At 46.1% G+C, this 22,441-nt stretch overlaps 1 long non-coding RNA gene across 3 annotated transcripts in view; it reads left to right on the top strand.

The window, feature by feature from the left end:
* Positions 1–10,756, top strand: part of LOC136628439 (uncharacterized) — a 42,296-nt gene extending 31,540 nt beyond the window's left edge. For all 3 annotated transcript variants that reach the window (XR_010792880.1, XR_010792878.1, XR_010792879.1), the window contains exon 3: positions 9,940–10,756. This is a non-coding gene — a long non-coding RNA (uncharacterized lncRNA). The remainder of the gene's footprint in view (positions 1–9,939) is intronic.
* Positions 10,757–22,441: the final 11,685 nt, after the last annotated feature.

The following is a 22,441-nucleotide window of genomic DNA, read 5'->3' as shown; positions in this document are numbered from 1 at the left end:
GGAGGGGCCAGGGGGAACACTGTGAGAGGGAGGGGGCCAGGGGGAACACTGTGTGAGAGGGAGGGGGCCAGGGGGAACACTGTGTGAGAGGGAGGGGGCCAGGGGGAACACTGTGTGAGAGGGAGGGGGCCATGGGGATCACTGTGAGAGGGAGGGGGCCATGGGGAACACTGTGTGAGAGGGAGGGGGCCATGGGGAACACTGTGTGAGAGGGAGGGGGCCATGGGGAACACTGTGTGAGAGGGAGGGGGCCATGGGGATCACTGTGAGAGGGAGGGGGCCATGGGGAACACTGTGTGAGAGGGAGGGGGCCATGGGGAACACTGTGTGAGAGGGAGGGGGCCATGGGGAACACTGTGTGAGAGGGAGGGGGCCATGGGGAACACTGTGTGAGAGGGAGGGGGCCATGGGGAACACTGTGTGAGAGAGAGGGGGCCATGGGGAACACTGTGTGAGAGGGAGGGGGCCATGGGGAACACTGTGTGAGAGGGAGGGGGCCATGGGGAACACTGTGAGAGGGAGGGGGCCAGGGGGAACACTGTGTGAGAGGGAGGGGGCCAGGGGGAACACTGTGTGAGAGGGAGGGGGCCATGGGGATCACTGTGAGAGGGAGGGGGCCATGGGGAACACTGTGTGAGAGGGAGGGGGCCATGGGGAACACTGTGAGAGGGAGGGGGCCATGGGGAACACTGTGTGAGAGAGAGGGGGCCATGGGGAACACTGTGTGAGAGGGAGGGGGCCATGGGGAACACTGTGTGAGAGGGAGGGGGCCATGGGGAACACTGTGTGAGAGGGAGGGGGCGTGAGGAACACTGTGAGAGAGACAGGGTTATGGGGAACACTGTATGAGAGGGAGGGGGCCATGGGGAACACTGAGAGTGAGAGACGGGGTCATGGGGAACACAGAGAGAGAGGGAGGGGGCGTGAGGAACACTGTGTGAGAGAGACAGGGTCATGGGGAACACTGTGTGAGAGGGAGGGGGCCATAGGGAACACAGAGGGAGAGACGGGGTCATGGGGAACACTATGAGAGGGAGGGGGACATGGGGAACACTATGAGAGGGAGGGGGACATGGGGAACACTGTGTGAGAGCGAGGGGGCCATAGGAAACACTGCGAGAGAGATGGAGTTACGGGGAACACTGTGTGAGAGGGAGGGGGCCGTTGGGGAACACTTTGAGAGGGAGAGGGCCATGGGGAACACTGTGAGAGAGACTGAGCCATGGGGAACGCTGTGCGATAGAGACGGGGCCATGGGGAACGCTGTGCGAGAGAGGAGGGTCCATGGGGAACGCTGTGAAAGAGAGACGGGGCCATGGGGAATGCTGTGCGAGAGAGACGGGGCCATGAGGAACGCTGTGCGAGTGAGACGGGGCCATGAGGAACGCTGTGCGAGAGATACGGTGCCATGGGGAACGCTGTGTGAGAGAGAGCTGGCCATAGGAAACACGCTATGAGAGAGAGGGGGCCATGGGGAACACTCTGTGAGAGAGAAGGAGGGGCCATGGGGAACACTGTGAGAGAGAGTGGGCCATGGATAACACTCTGTGAGAGGGAGGAGGCCATCAGGAACACTTTGTGAGAGAGAGTGGGCCATAGGAGCACTCCGTAAGAGAGAGAGGGGCCATGTGAGCACTCCGTAAGAGAGAGGGAACCATGGGAGCAACCCGTAAGAAAAAGAGGGCCATGGAAGCACTCCGTGAGTGGGAGGGGCAATGTAGAACACTCAGGAGAGAGAGGGGGCCATGAGGAACACTGTGAGAGGGAGGGGGCCATGGGAAAAGCTCAGAGAAGGAGGAGGCCATGGGGAACACTTGGAGAGGGCCATGGGGAACACTCTATGAGAGAGAGGGGTCCATTGGGAACACTTTGGGAAAGAGGTGACTATGGGGAACCTCTTTCTTTGCACTGCTGGGGGATTCCTTTTTCTCCTCTGCAGGAAAACCCCGGTCTCACCGCTGCTGGAGGATTCCTTCTCCCCTGCAGGGAAACCCTGGTCTCTCCGCTGCTGGGGAATTAATCACCTTTTGCTAGGCGCCTTGCATAGTCTCCCATAGTAGTCTATGGAGGTTTCTACAATTTTCTCCAACAAGACCTGTTTTTTCACGCAGCAGGGACTTTCAGTCGCTGATGTCCTAACTTTTTTAGTGTACTTTTTTTTTTACACGGCTACAAATCGTTCATATGAAGGTTTCCATGGAAAACCATTGGTTCTATTAGATGTGATTTTTTTTGACGCATGTAACTTTGCTACAGAATATCCTCCATGTGAGGGAGGCCTATGGCCCCGCTTACACAGCGTTTCTTTCCAGTGTTTAACGTTGCGCTAGCGCAACGCCAAACGCTGTCAGAGGCTGCTATTGTTTTCAATGGAGCCCAGCAGATATGCGCTCGATCGCGCCGCGATTTTCTATTTTAATCCGTTAATGCACCTCATCAATGATGGGGGAGGAGCTGCCGTGATCATCGTTGTTTCCTTGCTAGAGGAAGGGAGTATTACACGGTGCCTACTGAACTGGCCGACACAAGTTGTAGTATCTATGCTAATAACTTCTATTACTTTTTCCCCAAGATTCCGTGTAAAAAGCTGTAATGAACATGCAACCCACTGTACTATGACACGTGACGGTGACTTTGCACTGATGATGCAATATGACCTTCATCCCCTTTAAGTTCATTGCTCCGCTGCTATTTTTAACTAGTGTAGTCTCTGGGACTTCGTTCTTTGCACAGTTTATCTTTGTTGTTACTGTATCATTACTTAGCTCACTTACATCTAAGTAATTAGCATGAAAATGTGAAGTCACTCCACTGAATGAGTTGTCCAATGTGGACAACCCTATAGGGCTCTCTAACGCGAGTGTATGCTACTGCGTATTACGCATAATACACAGATCTCACATTCACTTTCAATTGTCCTTCTCACGCACAGTGATCACGGCATGCACTATCTTGGCACGTATTATGACCCATTTATACGCACAGGCAATCTTTCAAACGATTGAAAGATTGACAGTTTTAGCGATCATTTTGCATAAAGTGTTAATGTACACTAATGTCCATTAACACTTTATCAGCTTCATTTGCATGTAAAAGGGCCTCCGGGAGCTGTGTGCAGAGCACAGCATGTGGTCTGAGCTCTACACACAGCTCCATTGTTTTCACACAGGCTTTTGTCAGAATACAACGTAATCTACGACTCCTGTGCAGAACACAGTGTGTGGTCCCTGTTATCTTCTCTCCGGCTGAAGGATGGATTTTAAGCTGAAAATCAGCTTTAAGCTAAAATCATCATTCAGCCGAAAAGTAAATGACGGCAGCATTTACACTGAACGATGATCGCTCATCTGTGGTCATTTAACCACACTTTGAGAGATAATCGTTGCGTGTAAATGGGCCTTAACGCATGCATACACACCAAGATAGTGTATGGGGGATTGTCGGTACGCAGCAAGTACGCATGTCATTGTGTGTCGTATACTTGCTGTGCGCTCCTGTGCGGCAGATACACGCATGATGTGCTACAAAAAAAACACTCTCATGATAGAGCCCCATTGTGAAAGATGCTCTGCCAATCAGCTGATCATTACAGATCTAGCTGCGGAGATCCCAAGCGATCATTCCGGGGAAACCGCAGGAAGCTACACATTTGCAACTATGCTGATGTTTTGATTTTGTTGTCTTTGATGTTCTTAGTGACCAAGTTTTTTTGTTTTTTTTTCCTCCCCCCTCCTTTATTTATCCATCGACGTCGCTGTATGAGGGCTTGTTTTTTGCGGGACGAGTTGTATTTTTCAATGGTGCTATTTAATGTACCGTATAATGTGCTGAAAAACTTTTAAAAAATTCTAAGTAGAGAGGAATGGAAAAAAAACGACATTCCACCATCTTTTGGTGCGTCTTGTTTCTATGGCGCACAAACTGCAACAAAAACGACATGATAACTTTGTTCTGTGGGTCAGTACGATGGCTACGATACTTGTACAGTTTTTTTTTTGCTGTACTTTTCTGTCTCCATCTTAATAGGCATTCAGCCATGACAGCCCTGGGGCCTTTCAGAAGACCCTCGGCTACCATGACACCCGTATGGCACCCTGCGATCTCATTGCAGGGGGGGCTTCGAGTTATATACCACTGAGGCTATTGATTGGCTGCAGCGTTCACATGTGTATACGCAGCGTCCCTGCTGCAGCCAAAGTAAGCACAGACTGGAGGATAGGATGGGAACTGCAACGTTCGACCAGATGGGGATTGGGTGAGTATAACCTTTTTTTTTTCAACCATTTACTTCAATTTCCGCATTTGTTCACTGAGTTCAAAAAAACCATTTAAGCTTTATTTATATCAGGCTTTACAACCTCTTTAATGTAACTCAGTGCCGGACTAATGAGGCCAAAGGTTATTAGACGTGTCTTCTGTTCATGATTCACAAGATTTGGTAAGAGATATATTTCCTTTTTTCCTGTTGGTAGGTTATTCTGTTTCATTCAACTTTGTACTCAGCAATGATCCTTCTGTTCCACTTTAAGCCTCATTAAGTAATTCTGTATTATGTGGCAACATTCAACTCCAGTAACCTCTAATGGTCATTTGTAGGCTCACAGAGATGTCAGTCTTGTGAGTGCTCACTCATGTAAAGTGTTGTGTATCTATTGGTATTCTTAAAGGGGTTGTCCCGAGGCAGCAAGTGGGTCTGTACACTTCTGCATGGCCATAATAATGCACTTTGTAATGTACATTGTGCATTAATTATGAGCCATGCAGAAGTTATAAAAAGTTTTATACTTACCTGTTCCGTTGCTGGCGTCCTCGTCTCCATGGTGCCGACTAATTTTCGCCCTCCGATGGCCAAATTAGCCGCGCTTGCGCAGTCCGGGTCTTCTGCAGTCTTCTATGGGGCTCCGTGTAGCTCCGTGTAGCTCCGCCCCGTCACGTGCCGATTCCAGCCAATCAGGAGGCTGGAATCGGCAGTGGACCGCACAGAAGAGCTGCGGTCCACGGAGGAAGAGGCCATCTTCAGCGGTGAGTAGAGAAGTCACCGGAGCGCGGGGATTCAGGTAAGCGCTCCGGTGAGCTTTCTTTACCTCCCTGCATCGGGGTTGTCTCGCGCCGAACGGGGGGGGGGGTTGAAAAAAAAAAAAACCCGTTTCGGCGCGGGACAACCCCTTTAACAGGGAAACTGGCTCAAAACTCAGATTCTGATATGTCAACGATATACCGTATTAGATTGCATTAAAGGAGCCTGTCATCTTGGTCCTACATCATTTTACGAACAGTACCATAAAAAAACTCATTCAGATGAGGTCAGGACAGGCAGACTTCTTGCATAAATGGAGAGACAGGCAGAAAGTTAGGTGACAATCCAATAAAACATGGTTGAGATACAAGCCGAGGTCAGGACAGGAAAAAATAGGAAAGCTGGGTGAATAGGCATGGATCAAAATAAAAAGTAAATCATGAAACTGTAACACCTTTGCATAACTTTACAGAACCTTTTGCTCAAGCTTCTTCTAAAGGGGGAAGATGTCTTAAATAGCCAGATGACTATCCAGATTGGTTGAGGATGGAAAAGCTGGGTGCAGGCACAGCTTCTTTAAGAGGCGGGCCAGCTGTGCTTGCAGCCAATGGGCGGCTCTGACAGGAGAAAGAATGGTGTGGCATCTGCTGCACACGACTCTAGGGAAATGCTGATGGTCATGACCAGTGGGAGGAGGAGGTAGGGGAAGCTACCGGCCAGAGCCAATCATCATAACAGTAGATGAAGAAACTGCTTCTGTTTACACGCGAGGGTTAATTTCCATAACCTTTATTTTGAGGACTCTTACCTCAAAATGTGTCATTTTTGCAGGACTCAGTAAGATCTAGAAAGTTCAAGTTAGGTCTCGTGGCTTTGCGTATTGTCTTTGCCTATGGAGGTCATGCCGGATCCTAGCCCTTTGCTTTGATCATTGTTCCACTGTAATCACTGCAGCTTTGTTTACAATGTTGTGTCAGTAATGTCCAGGATAAGTGGTGTCACAGGTACCGCACCTCTTAACCCCTTAGTGACCTGCCTGTTTTGGCCTGTAATATCCAAGGAGATTTTTATATATTTTTTTTAATGCCGTATTCCAAGAACCATACCGTTTAATTTTTAAGGTAGATACAGTACAACATATTGAGTTCACCGAGCAGTATAAATAACATGATACATGTGTTCTCTGGGTCAGTATGATTACGGTGATATCAAATGTAAATAGATCTTTAAAATTTTACTATTTTAAACAATAAAAACCTGGATTTTTTGTGACCTGAGGGTTGCGGTTGCAGCATTATGCAAGTCACACCGTGACCCCATAGAGCTCAACGAAAGTACAATGTTGTGCGACCCCTATTGCTGCAAAAGTCATTGTGTAGTCCTAGCCTTATCGCATCTCGGTATATCCCATAAATGTCTCGCAGTCCCTATTCTTGAACTGTTGGCCACTGCTTCTCATGGAAACTGCATGTGAACAGACATATACAGACAACCGTTTCTGTATCCAGATAGTTAGGGGCCGTACAGAATGGCAGTGAGGGCTGCATGTAGCCCCCAGGCCACGGGTTGTACATCCCTGTATTAGACCCTGCCTCTGACCATTGGTAGGCCTCTGGCTCCCATGACAAGCTATGGGGCCAATAGGTGATAGAGGGAGCCCCCTTCCTCTGAAAACACTTAGATGGCATGGTCACTATTGACTTCAGCATCTAAGGGGTTAAATGGCTGGAATTGTTGGTTTCTCTGATTCTGGCCATTAGAGCAGGAGCACAACTGTCCACAGACAGTCGAGGTCTTGCGCCTTCCAGCATAGGAGTCCAATGTTGACCTCAGAGTAGGCTCCTGTAAAAAGTTGGCAGCCTAATCTAAGGTCCCTTTGTGACCACCATAAAAAGACATATTGGCGATCACTAAGGGGTTAAAGGGGTCCTTTGGGAAAATGTAAGAAACATGTCTCTTTAATTACATTTATAAATACCTCTATTTAGCAACAAATGCTCATTTGTTTGTGGGTATAACCAATGATGTTAATAAAAATGACTGCCATTCCGTTATGCTGACAGTAACCCATCCTAGAATCTAACTAGGATGGGGTAGGTGTGGCTTCAGAGTGGGGGAGGGGCCAGTGCAGTACTTTACAGCATTACTCTTCGGGCTGACAGGTCTTTGGGAGCATGGCCCATGGCTGGAACATCAGCAGCTGATTGTGTAACAGCTACTAATGCTCCAGCTGGGGTTCCTTTAGAGGGACGGACCTATGTCAACTGGTCAGTACTCAGCCTATGGCTGACCATCTGTGATTATATAATCCTGCTCAGGACTGACACACCTTACCGGAGCAAAAAGGTTCATTGATTCCTATTCATTTGGTATCATTTGGTTAGGTGTTTTATACAACCGAAGGGCCTTGTGTGGCGACTATTAGGGCAGCAGAAATGCTCAAAGGTTGCGGGTTCAATCCCCGCTTGGTTCAGGTAGCCGGCTTTATGTTGACTTAGCCTTCCATTCCTCCGAGGGCGGTAAAATGAGTACCCAGCTTGCTGGGGGGCAGAGGGGGGGGGGGGGGGGGGATAAAAGATAAGTCTGCTAAGGAAACATCACGATGTGACTGGGTGCTTGCACCAGGGGACTTTACCTACCTTTATACAACCATTCTGTTGTTTATTGACTCTAGTACTTCACTTCAGAAATACCATCTGTAAGCTGATAGCAGCTCCTATTGAAGATTACTCCATGGATGCGACCTGAGGTTGCCCTGCACAAAGTCCATACCTCTGTGAGACTATACATTTCCTAAGATTTCTTAAGACATTTATAGTCTCACAAGTTTAGGCTGGCCAAATTCAATAGCAAAATAGTGGAATAGTGGGTCCACAATCCTGTCCTGATGTCTGACTGTCAAACTCATGCTGCCCCAGTCTACACAGCAAAGCTGTGAGTTGAAGAAGGCAGGAACTGTCAGAGTATTGTGTATTCTCTAGAGGCCAATGTGAAAACTGCAGTATGTCAAGATTTTTTTTAGACAGTCACATAAAAAAACACCAGCAAAAATAAATGTTTATAATGGACAAAAAATGATTTAAATAATATTTTTTAAAAAAGCAACAGCAAAGTCTGAATATGCAGTAAAGGTGCGCGCCCCAGACCTCTGGTCACTACAAAGATAAAACACTGAAAAGAGGTAGTACTCCAAATATACAGTATGATGTACTCAGCAATAATAATAATAATTAATTATCATAGTTTAGGCAAATAGTTGATTGGATCCTAGGCAGTGGAAACCCCATAGACTATTAATGATATCCTAAGATAGGTCATAACTTTTCAGATCTGGACAACCCCTTTAAGAACTCACCAGCATGGGCCCAATAAGAGACAACTATATAATATCAGTATTACCATATGTCTGGCATTCTGCTGTGCTAATGGCACATATCAGGGAGTCTACAATAGCTGAGCATATGTGTAGGCGTGTTGTCCAAGATAGCTGTCCGCCGAATGAGTGTTCAGCCCACAACTATCTTAGGACTCACACGGGCGTATGTTGTCTGCGTATTAGACGTGTATTTTTTACGCATGTAATACACAGTGCTGAAACTCTATTGATTTCCATTAGGCCCTTCAGACCTGCGTAGTAGACGTGTGAAGAAAACATGGGGTGTCTTATTTTGGTGCATGTTACGCACATAATACTCACTATTATAGTCTGTGGGTGCATAAAATACTCAGTGAATATGCGTGTTACATGTGTGTTTGCTGTGTATTCTGTATTAACAGCTCAATTAATGGTGACTAAAGGCAGCCAGAATTTCTAGTGTCTGTTAGGGAGGACTCACAAGAGCATGCTTGCGTGCGTATTTGCACATGCAAAATGTGCATGCGTAATACGCAGAGAATAGAACCCATTGATTTCAATGGGCTCATTCCCACTTGTTGTTTTTGCACGTGCAAAAAAACGCAACATGATCTATTTTTGTGCACCAAAGCCCCATAGAAGTCTATGGGAGGTGCACAATTCCCAGGCAATACGCTGCACAATGCCACGGGAACAAGAACACATTAGGAACTAATTAGGCTAAGCGGCCTTTTAAATCACACATGGGTGCGTCCTGCGCCCATGTGAAATGGCCCTGCAAGCACAAATAGTAAAGTAATATGTGTGTCGTTCACGATGCAAATGCGCTGCACTTACACAAGCATTTTTGCGCATACACCCATGTTTGTTAAACCCTTAGTGTTGATATTTTAAATCTGTGAAGTGTGAAGAAACGTGGAGTTTCTGATGTAACATATATGAAGAAGAGCAGAAACCCCATGCTCTGGTATAGAGTAGTCTGTCAGGAGTTCTACACGTAATCAATAAAGGGGTTTTCCGACTCCAATTTTTAAAAAATCATCCCACAGACTTCTGCCTATTTTAGCACCTTTATTTTGTGCACATATTGCTCTTTCTCATTCTTTAGCGTTGCCGCTGCTGCTCTGTTGTGATCCAAGACCTGATTCCACATCACTTCCATTTCCGCCCACAGGGTAAATGTCCATTGGCAATAGCTCTAGTTTCTATCCATGTTAGCACTACTTTCGCTCTTAGCAAGTGTCCATACAAGTGTTGGCTGGAAGTACTATACCCTACATATACACGACAACGATGGGACCACTGAAAGCACCATGGAGGGGAATTACGTGACTGCATATCGGATCTCCTTCAGGGTGAAAAATTGGAAAGCAAGGCGCGTTGTGAAATTGGTGCCAGTGGTGCAAAAGGTAGATTAGGCTTCTGTGTTTTAGAGTGGGACAACCCCTTTGACACATGTGCTCACATTTACTACATAAAAGAAGTTTATATCTAAAGTGCTATGTTTAATGTTTCACAATTTGCTAGTTTGGATCTTTAACAGCGATCTGTTGTTTATCTTTTCCAGCTCAAGAACATCTACAAAATAACGTAATCAATTACATCTACTTGTAAGGGGGTCGAAGAGAGCTGTGCAACAGCCAAATGCCGAAATGAGGGCGGACATAAGCTAAAAAGTGCTGCCCTGCAGGTGTTACCTCTGAGATATACAGACTTCTGGGAATTCTAATAAGCTACCCTGCTAATGAGTGAGATCAAACCCTGCTCTCTTATCATCAGTTCAAGCGTTAGACTACTTACAGATGGTAGATTCATCAGTCTGAGTAAAAAAGAAACCCTGTGTGTATCCACCCATTCAAGTGAATCGGTCCTATTTCCGTCTGATTTCTGGACCAATTTTTTTGGTCGGAAACATTGTCCATGTGCAAGTAGCCTTCACTAGTAACATAGTATGTAAGGCTGAAAAAAAGACATCTGTACATCCAGTTCTGCCTAGTACCCCTCGCCCCACCACCCCCAATGTTAATCCAGAGGAAGGGAAAATAAAACCTATGATGTAAAAGCCAATTTTCCCCATTTAAGGGAAAAATTCCTTCTGGACCCAATCTGGCAATTGGAATAATCCTCAGATCACCGACCCTTCTGAAGTATTTAATGATTATAAAAGCACCCAGGATGTTCTTGAACTCTTTTATCGAGTTCACCATCATCACATCCTCAGGCAGAGAGTTCCATAGTCTCACTGCTCTTACTGTAAAGAACCCCCTTCTATGTTGGTGTAGAAACCTTCTTTCCTCTAGATGTAGAGCAGGGGTGTCAAACTGATTTCACCCCCATCAGCCTTACATCAGCCTTGTAATGCAATTGAAGTCCAATAAAAGCTGTTGATCTAAGAAATAAAGTGTTGCGCCCTGTCAGTGTAAGGGCCCTTTTCCAAGGAGGGACTATCATTCAGTTAATCACTGGATTATAATCAATCAGTGTAAAGACTGCCAATGATTGAACAACAAACTATAATTCCTTCACTTATCTCTCTTTGTTCGTTCTATGCACGCATAAAAAGCAATCAATAATCCTTCCACGTAGACAGGAAGGGGTCCGTCTATGAATGACTGCCTGTTACTGAATGGAGGCGAGCGGGTGACCGAAAGAGACCTCTAGCGTGCTCTGGCTCTGCGATTACCTCTCCTGTGTGAGAGCAGAGGAATGTAGTCTTTGGGACGATTGTCGGGCTGTGATTGCCCAACAGTCGTCCCGTGTAAAGTTATCCGGACCCTCTTTGACATACTCACTCATCAGCCTAACATTACATTACATTCACTTTTAAACAAACACCATAAGAAACTTTAAAACAAATCGAATCGTGACTTTAAGGTTTGGCAGTAATGAATAATGGCTTCCTAAGAGGATATATATGTACCTACATTTACAGTATGTTCATAAGGGTGAGATGAAGACTATAAATGAGTGTTCAGTGAGCGTGGTTTAGTCATACTGGATGACACAACAGCGTGCAAGCGCTCTTCCTTCTGACCTTTTACCTACTTTCTCCAGCACAGTGAATTTCCCTATTGTGGACGGCGCGTTCATCACATTCTGTTTATTCGGGTCACGTACTTACTAGAAGTATCTGTAACCCAGTCTGCAATGACAATCCTGTGCTCAAAATGTAACATATAAACTGGGGATACCACTCAGAAGAAACTCCGTAAAAGTTAGAGCAGTACAGTAAAGTTAGCCGAGCTGATGTTAAGCTACATTTTATTCCGTTCACGTCTGACCTCTTCTTCACTCTACATATCCATGAGATGCTTTGTTTTATTCTTTTTCTGTTTTTTTCTTTCGGCCATACACAACACCATATTACCCATCCATGTTGTATATATATGCATAATATGGTGCCCACAGAATGTTTTAGGCCCATACTGTATCAGTATGAAGCCATGAAAAAAACTGTGGCACAAGCGTCTCTGTGTGTATGAACCCTTAGGCCTCATGTCCACGGGGAAAATCAGGCCCGCTACGGATTCTCCATGGAGAATCAGTAGCGGGTTCCTCCTGCCCCACGGACATGAGGGCTGAAAATAAGAATAAATAAGAATAAACTCACCCGCAGCGGACCGGGCAGGTCTTCTCTTCTTCACGGCCGGGTCTTCTTTCTTTGGCCGGCGGATGTGCTCGGCACGTCGGCGGAGTGCCGCGCGCATGCGCCGGGCACATCTGCCGGGCCAAAGAAAGAAGAGGAGAAGATCTGCATGGTCCGCTGCGGGTAAGTTTGTTCTTCTTTTAGGTCTCCCGCAGATCCGGACGGCTTCCATAGGCTTCAATAGAAGCCTGCGGGAGCCGTCCCCGCGGGCGACCCGCACGAAAATGGAGCATGTCCATTTTTTTTCATGCTCCATATTTTTTTTAATTCACTTTTATTGACCATACACGGGTATTTATCTACCCGCGGGTGGTCAATGCATCCCTATGGGGTGCGGATCCGCGCGCGGAAGAAGAGTTAAAATCCGCTGCAGATTTAGGCCTCATGTCCACTGGGAAATTCGGGCCCACATGGATTTTCAATGCAGAATCTCGCAGCGGGTCCCACTTTTCTCTCAGACATGGAGTCAGAAAATCCCTATATACTCACTGTCTGGACACTGCGGATCTCCCCTCCGACGTGGCCGGATCTTCTTTCTTCAGCCCGGTGGATGTGCTTGGCACGCTGGCAGCGAGCAGCGCGCATGCACCTTACACACTTTTTTTTAAAAATTCCTGCTTTCCCGCGGCAGAGCACAAATTTAGCTGCGGGTGTGCCACCGATACGGATGGCTTCCATAGGCTTCAATAGAAGCCACGGGAGCCGTCTGTGCGGCAGACCCTCAGGAAAATGAAGCCTGCTGCGATGTCTTACCGTGCATGCGACCTGAACGCCGGGAAGAAATCCCATCCACATGCTTTTAGCTGCCCTACAGATGCTAATGCATCCCTGTGGGCAGCAAGACGCATGGATCTCCCGTGCGGGGGGCCACGCGCGTTTTTTAAAAATAAAATCCACCCGTGGACATTGAGCCTTAGGCAGTACTTTGTGGTACATACATTTAAAATAAATATGAAATAGAAAAGTGCTATAGATTTTTTGTGTATCGTATTTTTTGCTCTGTAAGACGCTCCTGGTGATAAGACGCAGCTAGGTTTTAGGAAATAGGAAAAAATATTTTGAACTCCCCCCCCAGACCAGGCAGTGAGGGAGGTGGTACAGGAGGTGTAAAGAGCAGTAGTGCCGCCTCAGAATGATATATTTTAAAAAGACAATTCTTATTCCAGGTTTTTGAGGTATAAGCTTAAAGGGGTTGTCTCGCGGCAGCAAGTGGGTCTATACACTTCTGTATGGCCATATTAATGCACTTTGTAATGTACATTGTGCATTAAATATGAGCCATACAGAAGTTATACACTTACCTGCTCCGTTGCTGGCGTCCCCGTCTCCATGGTGCCGTCTAACGCTGTCTTCTCCTTCCATTAGACGCGCTTGCGCTGTGCGGTCTTCTGCTCTGTTCAATGGAGCCGCTCCGGCGTGCTCGCGCCGCCGAGGTCTTCTGCGCATGCGGATCGGCTCCATTGAACAGAGCAGAAGACCGCACAGCACAAGCGCGTCTAATGGAAGGAGAAGACAGCGTTAGACGGCACCATGGAGACGGGGACGCCAGCAACGGAGCAGGTAAGTGAATAACTTCTGTATGGCTCATAATTAATGCACAATGTACATTACAAAGTGCATTAATATGGCCATACAGAAGTGTATAACCCCACTTGCTGCCGCAGGACAACCCCTTTAAGGAGAGAGTTGTTAGGATTATCTAGAATGTCCGATGCATAAAGTAAAAGGGAGTCTTTGATAATAGTATAGTAAGCTTCATTTATTACAGTGTTTTTAGAAGGTCCATTGAGAGCTTGCATAGATAGAACTGTGTTATGTGCCTGTTAGTACACTAATTCGGGATCCTGAAGGACTTTATGGGAGTTAAGAACATAAACGTTTTATGACCACAAATTTTAGGTACATTCCAATGGTCAAATTTGTTAGAGGATTCATAACATCCTGATATTTACATCTCTTGTATGAGGTTAGCCAAAGGAAATGCCTAATGTTCCTCTTCAAAAGAGAAAACTCCAAACTGACCCAGAGTTTCTGGCTTGAAGGCTGACATTTTTTTTCCATTATATACAGTGGGGAAAAAAAGTATTGTCAGATACCAATTGTACAAGTTCCTCCACTTACAAAGATGAGAGAGGCCTGTAATTGACATCATAGGTAGACCTCAACTATGAGAGACAACATGAGAAAACACATCCAGAAAATCACATTGTCTGAGTTTTAACGAATTTAATCGCAAATTATGGTGGAAAATAAGTATTTGGTCACCTTCAAACAAGCAAGATTTATGGGTCTCACAGACCTGTAACTTCTTCTTTAAGAGGCTTCTCTGTCCTCCACTCGTTACCTGTAGTAATGAATCGGTTTCAGTGTAAATCCACATTAGCGGGACTGCTTGTCTTCTGCATCCAGCTGCTTTCTGCTCGGAGCGCCCGGCTGTTATACAGCCGAGCGGGGGATGCAGAAGACAAGCGGGGCCGCTTGTCTTCTGTATCCAGCTTTTCTCTGCTCGAAGCGCCCGGCTGTTACACATGAAGAACACAGCTGGACTGCTCTGTTTTTCATACCAGGCTGCTCACGGAGCGCTCAGCTGGCATACAGCTTTGTGCTTCGTGTGGAGTATGGAGAACACAGCTGGACCACTGTGTTCTTCATACCCCGCCTGTGTTTAGGGAGCAGGATGCAGCTGAAACAATAGTATCAGCTGTACCCCGCTGTGAATTCCTGATAAGGCTCATTGTTCTCTTACAGCACGCTGAAAGACAACGATCAGCAATTCCTTAACAAAAACTGCCAGTGCAGTAAGACACAACAATTGTCGCTCAAAAGGCGGCTTTGAGTGATTTTTGAGCGAAATCATTTAGTCTAAATCAGCCTTAAGTCGTTCGGCAGATCAGGATGACAGCAGGTGGTGTCTGCTCAGTCCTCCACTATGTGTATGGTGCAAGAGGTGTACAGTGTAGGCGAGTTGCTGAGATTCTATCTGAATGTGAGCGCAGCAGATAACTATGTCCGAGCTGAGAGTGTTTAAGTCTCAGCACACTTTTTGATATGTCCTTCAATTCTGTTTACAGAACAAAATGTCTAGAATCTTGTCTAAAATGTCTGGGACATCTCTCTGAGGGGGTGAACACTCCATTTACTTCCTGCTATTTCCATGTAGAAGGGACTATCCCAAGTATCTATGACATGTTATGTTCCCTTCCAGACTGTCACAACTTTCACCCAGACATTACAGCAATTAACTTCTCTACTGGACAACAAGATTCCTTTAATATTCATCTAAGTTACTTAATCATTCTAACAGACCTCATTGACTATAAGGGGATCTGTCCAATTATTGGCATTCCAAACAGATTTTTACCGGACTAAATAGCGCAGCATCCTGCAGTACTTCATCCGAAATTTTCAGCTGGATCCATACTGGAGGCTCCGAACAGAACCTGTGATGCAGAAGTGAATGAGCCCTTAATGTCATCTCAAAAGAAGACCAATGTCAGACAGGGTTAGCCTTGCATTATGTGGTTCACTATGTGGTACCTTTGGTTGGCACTCACACCCTCCTTCCCCTCATATATGTTGTAGTGTAATAAAGATTATGCCAGTGTTCCGGATTATGGAAACAGCCGAACTAACTGTTGTACATTGTTTCAGTAACTTCTGAAATGGGGAAACTGAACTATACTATTCATGTAACTTCCATTCATTTCTATGGAACTTATTGAAACAGTGTAGAACGCCCAGGTCAGCTGTTTCTGTAATCCCAGCCACCCCCCACCCCCCTTCCCCTCGGTAGGCATTGGAAACAGGAGAAGGTGAGCTTGGATGGGGATATCTAGAGGATAGTCTGTAAATGTCTGAGATGGTTTATGCCCTTTTATTACAACAACTGAGCTTTACATTTTGAAAGGCACATAGAAATCAAAAATCAGATATTATGCCAATTAACCCCTTCCTGAGTGCCTCACATAAATACACTCAGCGGCCAGCCGTATACCGGTTTGCTGAGTTTCCACGTATTTACATAAGGTCCTCTGTTTCTCAGCCACAGTTGGCTTCCAGCTTCAAAGATGATAACGGCACCTGGATCAGAAACTGTATGTCTAAGGCCGATCTCACACGGGGCGTATTGTCATTGAGCAATTTTCCCGCATGCAACACGTGATGCCAGTAGCCCATTTATTTGTATTGGGCTTCTCACACCTACGATTTTTACTCGCGCAGCATGCACTATCTTGGCACGTATTAAGCGCTAAGATTTTGCATGGGGATTGGAGGCATGCAATAAGTACCCATGTCATTGCGTATTTGCTGTGTGATCGTGTGTAGCACACCAGCACACGCGTTTGTATGAGCTCGGCCTAACCCATCCCATGCTGCAGGAATGTCACGATCAGCAAGTCCCTGCAGCACAGAAACAATCAGCTGTCATAGTAAGTAACATGGGGACCTGTTCCTGATTAGAGATAAGTGAGCATACTCGCTAAGGACAATTACTCGAGCGAGCATTGTCCTTAGCGAGTACCTGCCCGCTCGGAAGAAAAAATTTGGGTGCCGGCGGGGGGCGAGGAGTGCCCGGGGAAAGCAGGGAGGAACGGAGGGGAGATCTCCCTCTCTCTCCCCCGCTCCCCCCTGCTCACTCCCGCAACTCACCGCTCACCCGCGCCAGCACCCAAATCTTTTTTTCTGAGCGGGGAGATACTCGCTGAGGACAATACTCGCTCAAGTAATTGTCCTTAGCGAGTATGCTCGCTCATCTCTATTCCTGATGTTACTTACTGTGATAGCTGATCCATCCTGTGCTGCAGAGACCCACCGATCGTGGGGTCTCCTGGAATAAGTCTGAATCTCTGAATGCAGAAGCGCTGCTTCCTCACTGGGATGGCTGCTAGAGAATCTCTGTGACATCAGTAGTACCGCAGCTTGCCGGTATGCAGAGAATGATGTGCATCCTCTCTCTGTGACTACAGATCACTGCTAACAGCGATGATGAGCTGTTACCATTAGATAACTACTAGTAATTATTGGAAAACTATATAGCACCAGTGTTTCTGGTGGAGCTATCGCCACTTACTAATATAGTATAGTGAAAGGGATTGGAGTTGGGTAAAATATATCCGTGCAAGTAATAAGCTGTTGCCATTATTTGCAATTTTTCTGAACAGTGCAAACACCTATGAATAAGAAAATATCAGAAAATGTACAAAATAGCAATACCGATACTGCAACATTTAAACCTGTGAACATTCCGAAGGGATACCACCAGTCTTCTAACACACAGCTGTGCTACACGCATGTCACACACACACAGCTCTGCTACATGCACATCACACACACACACAGCTCTGGTACATGCACGTCACACACACACAGCTCTGCTATATGAGCGTCACACACACACACTGCTCTGCTACATACATTGTTCATCCCATACAACAGGGATCACAACCAGAGTGACTACAATGGAAGCCGGACGCACGTTTTCCGCAGGCAATTATAGCATGCCGAGATTTCTTGAAATGCAGAAAGCTATTAGGTTCAGTAAAAACCTAATAGCTGCGGGATAAATCTGTCTGTGGGCATTCTCCCTTAAACAGGGATTTCAATACACATTGATTTCAACTAACCTAAAGCAATTGTTGCAATACTTGCAGACACTGGCGTGTAATGCTAATTCAAAGTTCAGAATATGTCCTCACTGTACTTACAACATAAATGAGACGTCCAAAGTCTGTAATTGCAACAGGATGATTGAGTAATGTGCACTTTGATATCAAAAATCCCGTACAATGAGTTAGGTCACTTACTATTAATAAGTAAGGATTATCTACACTGATCACTGCATTAGAAACCGCTGCCGCGTGACATCTTGTGATCAATAACGTGGCACTATGTACTGGCCGCGTCATAACCTGCTCTCAGGGCTGGCCCCTCTTCTGCGCGGCCGAAGGCAATATTTGACAGTCATGGGTAAAATTGGTGATTGGAGTGACTTTGATTTTGACCGATTGTTGGTGGCCGGAGGTGTGGTGATAGAATTTCTGAAACAGTCGAACTTGTTGGCTGTTCTTTAACCACGGCATCAAGAGTGTAACAAGACTGGCTGAATTATAGACAGACATCTGAGAGACGATCACATAACGGCAAGCCACGTGTGGTTGATCCCAGAGGCGAGCGTCGGGTGGCACATCTGGTATGTCAGCAATGATATGCTGCAATGGACCAATGGACTCAGCAGTACAACAGTGGTGAAGTTAGCCAAATTTCCACAAAGACCATGTTGTTGCCTCAACTATAGTTCAGTAGTCGAAAACTGAAAAGGGTGCCTCGTGACCCTGCGTCAGCACCAACAGCGCCTCACATGGGTCCAGGAAAGACATCAATGAACTTTTGACACATGGCAGAAGGTCGTCTGGAGTGACCAGTCCTGTTTCCTGCTCAACTAAATGGTTGGCCATGTTCTCATCCGGCATAACGGCATGAAGCCATATTCCTTGGGTGCACTTTTGGGGCTCAACAAGCGGGCTGATGCCATGGTCTGAGGAGCATTTTCCTGGTATGGCCTAGAATCTGTTAACTGACCATCTGCCCCCATATTTTTGGAAAGTTTTTCCTGACCACAGTGCCATCCTTCAACAAGACAACGCTCCATATTATTGAGCTTGTATCACTAGGGCTTGGTTAGAGGAACACGACAGTGAATTCTTCTCACTGTCTTTGCTCCCTAACTCACAAGACTCTAACTCCATTGAATATGTTTGGGATATGCCGGAAAGAGCTTTGAGATTCACTCCCACTTATCTGCAAAATGTGCATCGACTGACGGAGGTGATGCAGCAGGCATGGGTCGAAGTTGAATATGGGGGATATTTGCCACCTTGTGGAATTTGTTCCTCCACATCTGAGAGCTGTGATAGCCCAAAAAGGTGGACCAAACCATTATTAAGTAGGTGTTGCTAATGCAGTGATCATTCAGTGTATACCTATGTTGCAGCAGCTTTCATCAGCAAATATTATGTGCTGCGGCATCACCAACAAAAATGGCTGAATAGGATCCATGAAAGGATGGCATTACACACCAGATTGTTGTGGCAGCACTTGGAGTCCATGATTCCTTTGAATCCTAGTAAGTTACCAACCAAACTATAAGGCCTCATGTCCACTAGAAAAATACAATCCCCGCAGAATCAGCAGCGGATTTCCGCGGCGGATTCCACGCGGATTTGCTTTAAATTGTACTTTTTTTGCATGCAGATATCCACACACATTGCTAGCAATGTTGCCGATCCGCGCGGAATCCGCGGCAGAATGGATCATGCCACGTTTTTTATCCCGCGCGTGAAAAACGCAATTCTTTTAAAATGCCATCTGCGGGTGCAAAAATCAATTTAATGGACCGTGGATGGCCAATGATTGTCTATGGGCAAAATCCACAATTCCATTTAGCTAGTGGACATGAGGCCTAATGGAACCACCTCCATGCTTGGCTGAGGCCTGAATGCAAGTGAAACATACATGTTCACCCGCTGCACAACAAATAAACTTTCACATCTTGCACCAAAAAATCACAAATTTCGATTTATCTGTGAAAAGAACCTTGTTCCACTGAGTATTGGTCCAGTTTCATGGCTTTTATGCCCACAATAGACTTTTCATTTTATAAATGGGCCTAAGCAAGAGTTTTTAGGCTATAGCACATTTCTTGAAACCACTGGTTGCAATGCGTCTTTGAGCTTCTCCAGATGGGCATGATGAAGTCCCGTTATGCGGCCGTGGTAATAAAAGCTGCATAATGGGACAAATCAAAACCATTCATTTCAATGCTTTTGTTTAGCTGTATTATCGCCCATTAATAGTACGGGCGTGAAAAAATAGGACTTGTCCTATCTTTCTCGCATGTAGCTAATACTAAGTGCAGGACAGATAGTCCAGGACCGATCTCCCTGCTTTTTCCAGCACAGAATCCAGTCCTGACCGCAGCCAGTGACCCCTGCATATCTGCACTTTTCTTCTTTCTCTGTACTGCAGATGGGCTGGCCATTGCACATGCGCAGTATAGATTTCCCCGCGCCATTGCTAGGCGATGACGCGGAATCTGCGGTCATTCCAATGGAAGCCGTCCCGCACGAAAATGGAGCATGCTTTGGTTTTATACTCTACGAGCGGAAATCGCTATTGATTTCCGCACGTGTGGAGGAAGCAGCGGATCTTCATAGGAAGTAACGGGTGGTATTTGCTGCGGATTCGTGGTCTGGACACCGACCGCGGATTTCACAGCAAATATCCAACCGTGAGCAGGAGCCCTTAGTTTCATAGCCCTGTTTCTTCAAAGCTGAAGTTTTCAAGGATGTTTATATAAATAATGTATAAATATGATGCATGTGAGGGATGAAAGTGTTTACAACAGCAGGTGGACTCATTTCTGTGCAAAACTCACATAATACATTCAGCCTTTACTGAGAAGTTAATAACTCTCATGGTGTATTTGTAGTGGCCCAGTACAAAGGGGCCCCTCCATAACAGTATGCATGCATTTGTCTATGCAATGTCAGTGTCCTCTGTGTTGTATGAATGATTGCATACACATAGCTGCAGCACTGAAAGGGTTAAGTGTCTGAAATGTGAGCTGACTGTCTGGAAAATGTATCTGTTTGTTTGTCACGTGACCTTGTGTGATATATGTGATTGCAAGGTATGTGCAAGAGGCTGTTCTGTTCTGGGCTTTCAAGGGAGAGGAGAAAAGTTCTGCAAGGGGACCTTCAGCCTGTGTGGCCCCGAATGGAAGAGGCGGAAAGGAGTCTATCGCCTGCCCTGGGACTGCCTTACCCAGGAGATATAGACGGACCCTTCCCATTCTAGGAGTGAGTGAGAGAGTGAGGAGCCGCCATGCAGTGCACCTGGTTTTATCAAATGTAAGTGTTGACCGGTAGAGTGTTAAAGAGAAGAGAGCGTGTTGCTGGGATTAGGACCTACGGATAACAAGACTGTGGTTTCTCCTGTCCACCCGTGTGTCCTCCCTGTTACACCACTTTGATGTTTTTACACTGTTTTCCCGCTGGCGTGCGTTTCAAAGTTGTGCTCACGTTACTTCAAGTAAAGCAACCAGCCGCCCATCCGTTTCCGGAGGCTGTGTCTTAAAAGAACCCTGTGTGTGTGTGTATTTTCTCCGACAACTAGGAATTCCTCCAAGGAGGCCGCGTGAGGGTGAGTTTACTCTGCATCCAGGAATTCCCCCGTGGCAGAAGAAACAGTGGCGTTACATGTGACATACGAGACTAAGGTAATCCATTATTGGGCTTCCGAATTTGTCACCGAGGCAGAAAAGTTCCCAATACGTCAACAATTCAAATCACCGATGGGAACCACTAAATATAAAACTTAGCTTTTAATAATAAAATAATTAAAAATGCATACTTGGATGTGTATTTTATTTTCTATGCAATAACGTGGTTGGGACACTGCCGATTCACAATCTTGGATCAGTCTTAGTACCATATACCGAGAGCTTTATAGATAGTTTATGCTCTCTGTGTATAACCTCTATCCAGTCGTCACAGCTATTAATCAGTAAGATGGTTGCACCAACTGGTGCATTTATTGTGATAGAATCTATGCACAAGATTCTAATTGACTGATCCAAGATTGTGAATCGGCAGTGTCCCAACCACTTTATTGCATAGAAAATAAAATACACATCCAAGTACCGTATATACCGGCGTATAAGACGACTTTTGAACCCCGAAAAATCTGCTCTGCAGTCGGGGGTCGTCTTATGCGCCGGTAATAAAAAAAAAAAAAAGTGTAAAAAAAATAAATTCATTACTCACCTCCCACGGCGTTCTGTCGCGCTCCGGCAGGATGTCGCTCGCTCCGGCAGGCTGTCGCTCGCTCCTCGTCCCCGGCGCAGCATAGCTTTCTGAATGCGGGGCTTGAAATCCCCGCTTCCAGAAAGCTAATACACACGCCGGCAGCCATGACAGCATTGAATGGCTGTGATTGGCTGAAGGCGCACGTGTTAGCAATCACACCCATTCAATGATGTCATTGAATAGTGTGATTGGCTGAAGCCACGTGTGCTTTAGCCAATCACAGCCATTCAATGATGTCATGGCTGCCGGCGTGTGTATTAGCTTTCTGGAAGCGGGGATTTCAAGCCCCGCATTCAGAAAGCTATGCTGCGCCGGGGACGAGGAGCGAGCGACAGCCTGCCGGAGCGAGCGACATCCTGCCGGAGCGCAACAGAACGCCGTGGGAGGTGAGTAATGAATTTATTTTTTTTTCTCCACTGTATACCGGCGTATAAGGTGACAGTTGGGGGGTCGTCTTATACGCCCCGTCGCCTTATACGCCGGTACATACGGTATGCATTTTTAATTATTTTATTATTAAAAGCTAAGTTTTATATTTAGTGGTTCCCATCGGTGAT

Source organism: Eleutherodactylus coqui, chromosome 5, assembly GCF_035609145.1.
Source record: "Eleutherodactylus coqui strain aEleCoq1 chromosome 5, aEleCoq1.hap1, whole genome shotgun sequence".
NCBI lineage: Eukaryota > Metazoa > Chordata > Amphibia > Anura > Eleutherodactylidae > Eleutherodactylus > Eleutherodactylus coqui.
This window is presented reverse-complemented; position numbering and strand designations above follow the sequence as displayed.